Here is a 9,897-nt window from a genome sequence, read left to right as displayed (position 1 = left end):
ATGACCCAGGCCATGGAGGATTACATCCAAGAGGCACTCTAACAATGTTTCATCCACACGTCCACTTCCCCTGCGTCGGCTTTTTAAAAATAAATTCATTTCAGGACTCAGCGAAATCACCACAAAGTATCTCCTATTGGTGCCGTCAGTCAATTACTGACGTGGGGGAACGTGGGGCCTGGTTCTCCTTGCGGCCCGGTTCTTTACCAAACTGGACCTGCGGAGTGCTTACAATCTCACCCGGATCCGGGAGGGGTGTGAGTGGAAGACAGCATTTAGCACAATGTCTGGTCACTACGAATACTTGGTGATGCCATTTGGCTTAACCAATGCTCCATCAGTGTTCCAGGCATTCGTTAACGAGGTGTCCAGGGACATGATTGGACGCCAGGTGGTTGTGTATATCGATGACATCCTGATCTACTTGGCTACCCTGAGGGTCACAACACTCACGTTTGAGCATTCCTGGAACGCCTCTTGGCCAATTTCACCAGAGGGCTGTCTCCTTCTTCGGCTACCAAATCAGCCTGCAGTGTGTGAGGATGGACGACAAGAAGGTAGATGCAGTCAGGTCATGGGCAGTCCCAACCACCAAAAAGGGTTAAAATGGTTAATGTTATGTGTATATATTGACGCAACATCTCAAGACATCAGTCAGGAAGTTAAAGCTTGGTCGCAAATGGGTCTTCCAAATGGACAATGACCCCAAGCATACTTCCAAAGTTGTGGGAAAATGGCTTAAGAACAACAAAGTCAAGGTATTGGAGTGGCCATCACAAAGCCCTGACCTCAATCCCATAGAAAATTGGTAGGCAGAACTAAAAATGCATGTGCGATCAAGGAGGCCTACAAACCTGACTCAGTTACACCAGCTCTGTCAGGAGGAATGGGCCAAAATTCATCCAACTTATTGTGGGAAGCTTGTGGAAGGCTACCCAAAACGTTTGACCCAAGTTAAACAATTTAAAAGGCAGTGCTACCAAATACTAATTGAGTGTATGTAAACTTCTGACCCACTGGGAATGTGATGAAAGAAATAAAAGCTCAAATAAATCATTCTCTCTACTATTATTCTGACATTTCACATTCTTAAAATAAAGTGGTGATCCTAACTTATCTAAGACAGGGACATTTTACTAGGATTAAATGTCAGGAATTGTGAAACTGAGTTTAAATGTATTTGGCTAAGGTGTATGTGAACTTCTGACTTCAACTGCATATTCAAATTCATACTTTCTCATCTTTTGGTTGCTAATCGTTTGTTAGATTAGTTTGTTCTTTGTGTTCTGTTGCCATGCTCACTGGCAACGTTCTTATCCCTTGCTTGCTAACTAGCGGTGGCTAACACAGTCACAACGTCTGCAGCCAGAATAACAGCAAAGTACATATGCTTTAATCATTATAATACTTTTTGTGCACTCTGGAAAACACATACTTAGTGTTACACACATTCAAATTTAAGGTCATAGGCTTTCTGCAAAACAATGAAAGCCAACTGTAGTTAAAATAAAGCATGGTCAGTGGGAACAATAACATACACCATAGTATTGTCAGCATACAGGTGCAGGTGTATTTATTTACAGACAAACCAATATTGTTAATGTATACAATAACTTTTATACCACAGCATTTTTGAATAGTCATTTCTAATTGGCTAGATAGGGCATTCTATTATGGATATTAAAAACAGATAACAGGACAATTGGAAAATATATTGGGACAGTTGGAAAAGATATCGGGACACCTTGGAATCATGACACAATGTGCGCCTACACATGCAGGCAGTAGTTGCTATAAAGTTACAGAAAGCTAAACCAACAAATAGACAAACTGAAATTGGATACATTGTAAACACAGGTCCAATGAGGAAAAAAACGTAGTTAGCAAGCTAGCATTGATTTTGTTTTCTGCAGAGACATATTTTTGTTCTGAACACTTAAAACTTCTTCTGGCTGCAAGCCCGACGTCGGTACACTTATGACAACAGCCAGCTCAAGTGCAGGGCGCGAAATTCAAATGTTTTTTTTTTTTAATATTTAACTTTCACACATTAACAAGTCCAATACAGCATATGAAAGGTACACATCTTGTGAATCCAGCCAACATGTCCGATTTTTTAAATGTTTTACAGCGAAAACACCACGTATATTTATGTTAGCTCACCACCAAATACAAAAAAGGACAGACATTTTTCACAGCACAGGTAGCATGCACAAAGCCAACCTAACTAACCAAGAACCAACCAAACTAACCAACAAACAACTTCATCAGATGACAGTCTTATAACATGTTATTCAATAAATCTATGTTTTGTTCGAAAAATGTGCATATTTCAGGTATAAATCATAGTTTACATTGCAGCTACAATCAGAAATTGCACCGAAAGCAGACAGAATAATTACAGACACCAACGCCAAATACCTAAATACTCATCATAAAACATTTCTGAAAAATACATAGTGTACAGCAAATGAAAGACAGGCATCTTGTGATTCCAGACAATATTTCCGATTTATCAAGTGTTTTACAGCGAAAACACAATATAGCGTTATATTAGCTTACCACAATAGCCAAAAACACAAGCCCTTCCCCAGCAGTAAAAGTTAGCGATCGTAACAAACCAGTAAAAGATATATAATTTTTGACTAACCTTGATATTCTTCATCAGATGACAGTCCTATAACATCAGGTTATACATACACTTATGTTTTGTTCGAAAATGTGCATATTTAGAGCTGAAATCAATGGTTATACATTGTGCTAACTTAGCTACTTTTTCCCACAACGCCCGGATTTTTTTCGGACACTTTTTCTGACACACATATTCTGACCAAATGGCTATTCATAAACATAACTAAAACATACATGTTGTATAGGAAATGATAGATCCATTAGTTCTTAATGAAATCGCAGTGTTAGAATTCTAAAAAATAACTTCATTACGACATCCAGCTTCGGTATAGCTAGAGTACCCAAAAGTTGGGCGCCCACGACTAGTTCACATGTACGACAGATATATGAAATAGCATCATAAAATGTTTCTTACTTTTGCTGATCTTTCATCAGAATGTTGGACAAGGGGTCCTTTGTCAAGAACAATCGTTGTTTGGATTTAGAACGGCCACTTTCCCTCTCAATTTAGCAAGCACACTAGCCAAGTGGCACGAATCTCTCCATCGTCAACAAAGTCAGAGAACGGAACACGGCAAAACTCCCGAAAAAATTTCAATAATCTGATTAAACTATATTGAAAAAACATACTTTACGATGATATGGTCAAATGTATCAAATAAAATCAAAGCCGGAGATAGTAGTCGCCTATAACGGCAGCTAAACAGAAGGCAAATCCAGGTCCCTTCTCGCGCTCTCCAGAAAACCGGAAATGGGGGACACGTCATACAAAGAGCTTGTATTCCACTTCAGACCAAGATAAACACTAAATTTCTTCTCTCACCGCCTCTTGACATCCAGGGGAAGGTCTATGAAGTGCATGTATACTAATACGTGTCATGCCCATTTATAGGCAGGACCTAGAAGAGAGCCTCGATTTCAGACTTTCCACTTCCTGGTCAGGAAGTTTGTGCCAAATGAGTTCTGTTTGACTCACAGATATAATTCAAACGGTTTTAGAAACTAGAGAGTGTTTTCTATCCAATAGTAATAATAATATGCATATTGTACGAGCAAGAATTGAGTACGAGGCCGTTTGAAATGGGCACCTTTATCCAAGTTACTCAATACTGCCCCTGCAGCCAGAAGAACGTGGTGAGTGATGAACATCAATTTCTCTGGTCCCCTCCGCTGCTAAAGCTGTCAAATCCTTGGGTTTGACAGTCTTCTGTTTTGTTTATATAGTGTTATATTGGGTTCCAAACCTAAAATGTAATACATTTCTTCTCCATATCCGATATGGTACAGGTGCCTTTTTAAGCCCATAACCGTGTGTGAGGTTTATACTTTTGTTCCAAAGCAGATTTGTTTAAGACTACCAAGAATCACTGTGTTTGACCCTGATTTAGCCCACTGAAGTAAAAGCATATTGATGAATTTGTCAAGAAGCAGAGTATAAAAAGGGTATTCTTCTAAAAAATAGGTCAGGCCTCTCACTTACTAGTAGAAAGCAGATCATTAAATGTTGTGTTCTTACCAGTCCTAGGCTATGGCAACATCATCTACAGTATATGAATGCAGCTGCCACTTCATTAAAGCCATTAGATGCAGTTTACCATAGAGCACTTTGTTGTATTACGGGTATAGGTTCAGTACACATCACTGCATTCACTTTCAGAAAGTAGGCTGACCGTCTTTGATGTCCCATAGGTCGATTTATTGTTCTCTTTCCATTTATAAATCTCTTTTACAAAAACTCCTGCTGTACCAAACATTAATAACCTTTAGATGTATGAATTTTACCATACCTGGTCTCGGTGATGGGTAGCTAGAGAAATTCCTTTGGTCTGTACAATGTTAGGTAAATCAGATTTTTGCACCTTACTTGAGGAATAATCTCAGTAAAGACCGACAGTCTTTACTGAAGAACGCGTTTGTTTTATTACGTTTGCGTTTTGTATTCCTTTTTTGCACTTTATTTAATTGCACTTTATATATATATTTATATATATTTTTGCACTTTATATAATATTTGCACAAATAATATTTCTCAGATACCGGAACCTCAAATAGACTTTATTACAAATTAACAAGCTGAGCTGGTCCATGGTTCAACAGCCTTTCCAGCCTCGGCACACACCTTTTTATATAGTTTTCATCCTTACGTCACACATACAGTTTCTCCTCCTTATGTTAACGATTCAACCCATTTGGTTTTGGCCACCATTATCTTTTTGCCTTGCACTCATTTTAGCTTAGTTTTCATTTTCTTATTGGCACAGACATTAGGGCATAGATTCTATTGGTGACGTAACCACAGTAATGACACAAAAATAAACAGACCAGGCATGACCCAGAATGGTTAAGCCTGAATTGATCCAGCTTGCACATTCACATGGATTCTGATTGCATTCTGCTTACACACATCTAATGGTTAACCATATATTGATTCTGCTTACTACTCTGAAATGCATAATACATGTACTGGAAAATCCCCAATAGTAGCAGCAGTGTAAATAATCCGGTAGCCAGTTGATTAATTGTTCAGCAGTCTAATGGCTTGGGGGTAGAAGCTGTTAAGGAGCCTTTTGGTCTTAGATTGGCGCTCTGGTACAGTTTTTAGACTGGCGCTCTGGTACAGTTTTTTGTGCGGTAGCAGAGAAAACAGCCTATGACTTGGGTGACTGGAGTCTATGATCATTTTTTGGGCATTCCTCAAACACCGCCTAGTATATAGGTCCTGGATGATAGGAAGCTTGGCCCCAGTGATGTACTGGGCCGTACACAGTACCCTCTATCGCGCCTTATGGTCACATGCTGAGCAGTTACCATACCAGGCAGTGATGCAACCGGTCAGGAAGCTCTTGATGGTGCAGCTGTATAACTTTTTGAGGATCTGGGGACCCATGACAAATCTTTTCAGTCTCCTGAGGGGGAATAGGTTTTGTCGTGCCCTCTCCACGACTGTGTTGCTATATTTGGACCATGATAGTTTGTTGGTGATGTGGATACCAAGGCTCTTGAAACTCTCAACCTGCTCCACTACAGCCCCATCGATGAGAATGGGGGTGTGCTCGGTCCTCTTTTTCATGTAGTCCACAATCATCTCCTTTGTCTTGATCACATTGAGGGTGAGGTTGTTGTCCTTGCACCACACGGCCAGTTCTCTGACCTCCTCCCTACAGGCTGTCTCGTCGTTGTTGGTGATCAGGCCTACCACTGTTGTGTCATCGGCAAACTTAATGATGGTGTTGGAGTCGGGCCTGGCCGTGCAGTCAAGAGTGAACAGGGAGTACAGGAGAAGACTGAGCACGCACCCATGAGGGGCCCCTGTGTTGAGGATCAGCGTGGCGGATGTGTTGTTACCAGTATCACCTGTCTTATGCTTGGTGGGGGAAACACCCCCCCACCAGGTGTTTCCCGTTTTCCCCATTTATCTCCTGTGTACTTATACCTGCGTTTTCTGTTTGTCTGTTGCTAATTCGTCTTGTACTGTCAGGTTGTCCCAGTGGGATTCCTGTTTTTCCCTGCTCTCTAGTTTGTTGTTTCTAGCTTTTCCGGTTCTGACATTTCTGCCTGCCCTGACCCTGAGCCTGCCTACTGTTCTGTACCTGCCTGATTCTGACCTGGTTTATGAACTTCTGCCTGCCCTGACCCTGAGCCTGTCTGCCGTCCAGTACCTGTTGGACTCTGATCTGGTTCCGAACCTCTGCCTGTCCTCGACCTGCCCTTTAATCTGGGTCATATCCTGCGTCGTGATAGTATGAACTGGCCACAACATTAACCTCCCAGACTGTCAGTTACCCCGCTATCAGCGGCGCTTCTCCCAAATCTACCCCGGCTTCCCGAGAACCCTGCTTACCTCCTCCGGAGTGGTACGCTGGAGATCCAGGATCCTGCCAGGCTTTTCTCTCACAGTGTTCTCTCATATTTTAGCTATAGCCCTCTTAATTTCCTCGGATCGCTCGAGGATAGCGTACTTGATAACGCTTATATCTGGGAGGGCTCTCGCCTGGGCTATGGCGGTGTGGGAGCAACAATCCACTGGTTGCATCAGTCTGGAGGAGTTTGTGGTGGAGGTTAGAAAGGTGTTTGATTCTCCGTTGTCTGCGAGAGAACTTGATCGTAAGCTACTACAACTGCGTCAAGACTCCCATAGTGTGGCAGAGTACGCGGTAGATTTTTGCACTTTGGACGCTGAGAGTGCCTGGAACCCGGAAGCTCTGTTTGACATGTTCCTGCATGGATTATCGGAGGTGGTCAAAGACAAGTTCGCAGCACTGGAGCTTCCCATGGATCACAACTCTCTCATTGCCTTGACCATACGGATCGATGGGCGGCTACGGGGACCTAGGAGGAAGAGGTCTGCTCTCGGTCACACTCGCTCATCCATGGCGCCCACCTTGCCTCTGAGGAATCTCAGAAGTCCCCGGGAAGATCCGAAGATCCAGGTTCTCTCGGGAAACACAACTCACTTCCTCCGGAGCCCATGCAACTGGGTAGGGCCAGATTGTCTCCTGCTGAACGCTTACGCAGACTGAGTACCAAGAGTTGTCCTTATTGTGGAACAGGACATTACATATCTACCTGTCCATTAAAAGACCAGGCTCATCAAGTAGGTACTAGTACGTACAGGGAGTTTCCCATCTTCCATTTCTTGTACCCCTGTTCATGCTATCCTGTTGTGGGGTGATCAGTCCAAATCTCTCCAGGGTGCTCATTGACTCTGGGGCCGACGAGAGCTTTATGGACGCTATCCGGTGTTCGGAGCTGGGATCCCCACACAACCCTCCCCATTAACCTGAGTGTGTCAGGAATCACAGTGAGTCTATGCAGTTCCTGCTCATTGAATCCCCTCATGCACCTGCGGTTTTGGGGATTTCATGGCTCCAGAGACACAATCCTCTGATCGACTGGGCTACTGATTCTATCATGGGTTGGAGCTCGTTCTGCCATGCGCATTGTCTGAAGTCGGCACGTCTTCCTGCGGGCTTGGGAGAAGCCTTGGATCTCTCTGCCATTCCCGTGGAGTACCAGGACCCCCGGGAGGTTTAGAATAAGACCCGCGCTTCATCTCTCCCTCCGCATCGAACCTAGGATTGCGCTATCGACCTTCTCCAGGCTTTATTCTCTGTCGGGTCCGGAGATCAAGCCCATGGAGAGGCACATTGAGGACTCTCTTACTGCAGGGAGTATTCATCCATCTGCCTCCCCCGCCGGTACAGGGTTCTTCTTTGTGGAGAAAGTCAAAACCCTGCGTCTGTGTATCGACTACTGGGGCCTTAATTACATCCCGGTTAAAAACTGTTACCCTCTTCCACTCATCTCCTCTGCTTCGAGGCTCTCCAGGAGGCAACCATCTTCTCAAAGTTGGACCTTCGGAACGCCTACCTTCTGGTTCGGATACGGGAAGGAGATGAATGGAAGACAGCTTTGAACACTGCTAGCAGGCACTATGAATACCTTGTTATGCCATTCGGACTGACCAATGCTCCCGCAGTGTTCCAGGCTCTGGTCAACGATGTGGTCTGTGATATGTTGAACCGGTTTGTATTTGTCTACCTTCATGACATCCGTGTTTTTACCTGGGTCAGCTCAAGAACACATCCTCTACGTCCGACAGGTCCTTCAGCGTCTCCTGGAGAACCAGCTTTTTGTTAAAGCAGAAAAAAAATTGAATTCCATCGCTCCACCATCTCCTTCCTAGGGTATGTAATTGCTGACTCTGACAAGGTGAGAGCGGAGGTGGATTGGCCTGAACCCACATGCAGATTGAAGCGGCAACGTTTCCTGGGGTTCGCTAATTTCTACCGCCTCTTCATCCGGGGTTACAGCATCCTGGTTTCCCGCCTCTCAGCACTCACCTCTCCCAAGGCTCCGTTCACGTGGTCTCCAGCAGCTGACCGGGCATTCTCGAACCTCAAGCATCGGTTCACTACAGCTCCCATCTTAGTCCATCTGTACCCGTCCCGTCAGTTCACGGTGGAGGTAGACGCCTCGGACGTTGGCGTGGTGGCCATCCTGTCCCAGTGTTCTTCCCAGGACCAAAAGCTGCATCCCTGCTCTTTCCTTTCCCATCGTCTTAACCATGCTGTGAGGAACTACGACGTGGGAAATCGAAAACTACTCACGGTCATGATCGCGTTGGAGGAATGGAGGCCCCGCTGCTACACCTTCGGACCTCGAGACCATCCTCCCTACCTCTTGTTTAGCGGCTGCACTCATCTGGTGTAAAGAGAACCAGGACCGTGAGTCACAGCGTACCCAGTCGGACCCCGGGAGGGGGGCCCGGCTAACCAGATGTTTGTCCCGGACCCTGCCCGTTCCCCGGTCCTGGAATGGGTTCATTCCTCCAGACTTGCATGCCATCCTGGATCCCATTGGACCCTGACCGTTGTACGACAACATTTTTGGTGGCCCACCATGGTGCCTGACGTCTCCGCGTTCGTCGCCGCCTACACAGTTTGTGCTCAGATAAGACTCCGAAGTAAGCTCTGGCTGGCCTCCTTCAACCACTCCCTGTTTCTCACCGCCCTGGTCTCATATATCCCTGGACTTCTTCACTGGTCTTCCTCCATCAGATGGCAACACCACTATCCTTACAGTGGTGGATAGGTTTTCCAAAGCAGCCCATTTCATTCCCCTTCCCAATTTACTCTCAGCCAAGGAGACGGCCCAGCTCATGGTGCAGCACGTCTTCTGGATCCATGGACTTCCATTGGACATGGTCTCCGATCGCAGTCCTTAGTTCCTTTCCCGGTTCTGGAAGGCCTTCTGCACCCTCATTGGGTCGTCGGCCAGCCTGTCCTCCGGTTTTCACCCCCAGGCTAACGGCCAGTCAGAGCGAGCCAATCAGGACCTGGAGATGGCTCTTCATTGCCTCGTCTCCACCAACCCCACCACCTGGAGCCAGCAACTCGTGTAGTTGGAATATAAGCCTGCAACACCCTTCCCTGCTCGGCATCTGGTCTCATGCCTTTCAAGTGTTCCATGGGATATCAGCCCCCGTTCTTCCTTGAGCAAGAGGTCAGCATACCCTCGGCCCAGATGTTCGTCAGCCACTGTCGCCATACCTGGAAGAGAGCCCAGTCCACTCTTCTCAAGACCGCCTCCAGGTATCGGCGATAGGCGGACTGCCACTGGACCCCTGCTCCTCGCTATCGTCTCGGGCAGAGGGTTTCGTTGTCCACTCAAGATCTGCCCCTCCGGATGGAGTACGTAAACTTTCCCCCTGTTTTATCTGCCCTTTTTCCATCTCTAAGATTCTTAGCCCCTCTGCCGTTTGTC

The sequence above is a fragment of the Salvelinus namaycush genome, chromosome 30, assembly GCF_016432855.1.
Source record: "Salvelinus namaycush isolate Seneca chromosome 30, SaNama_1.0, whole genome shotgun sequence".
Classification (NCBI taxonomy): domain Eukaryota; kingdom Metazoa; phylum Chordata; class Actinopteri; order Salmoniformes; family Salmonidae; genus Salvelinus; species Salvelinus namaycush.
The sequence above is the reverse complement of the archived record's forward strand: the minus strand, read 5'-3'. Positions refer to the sequence as shown.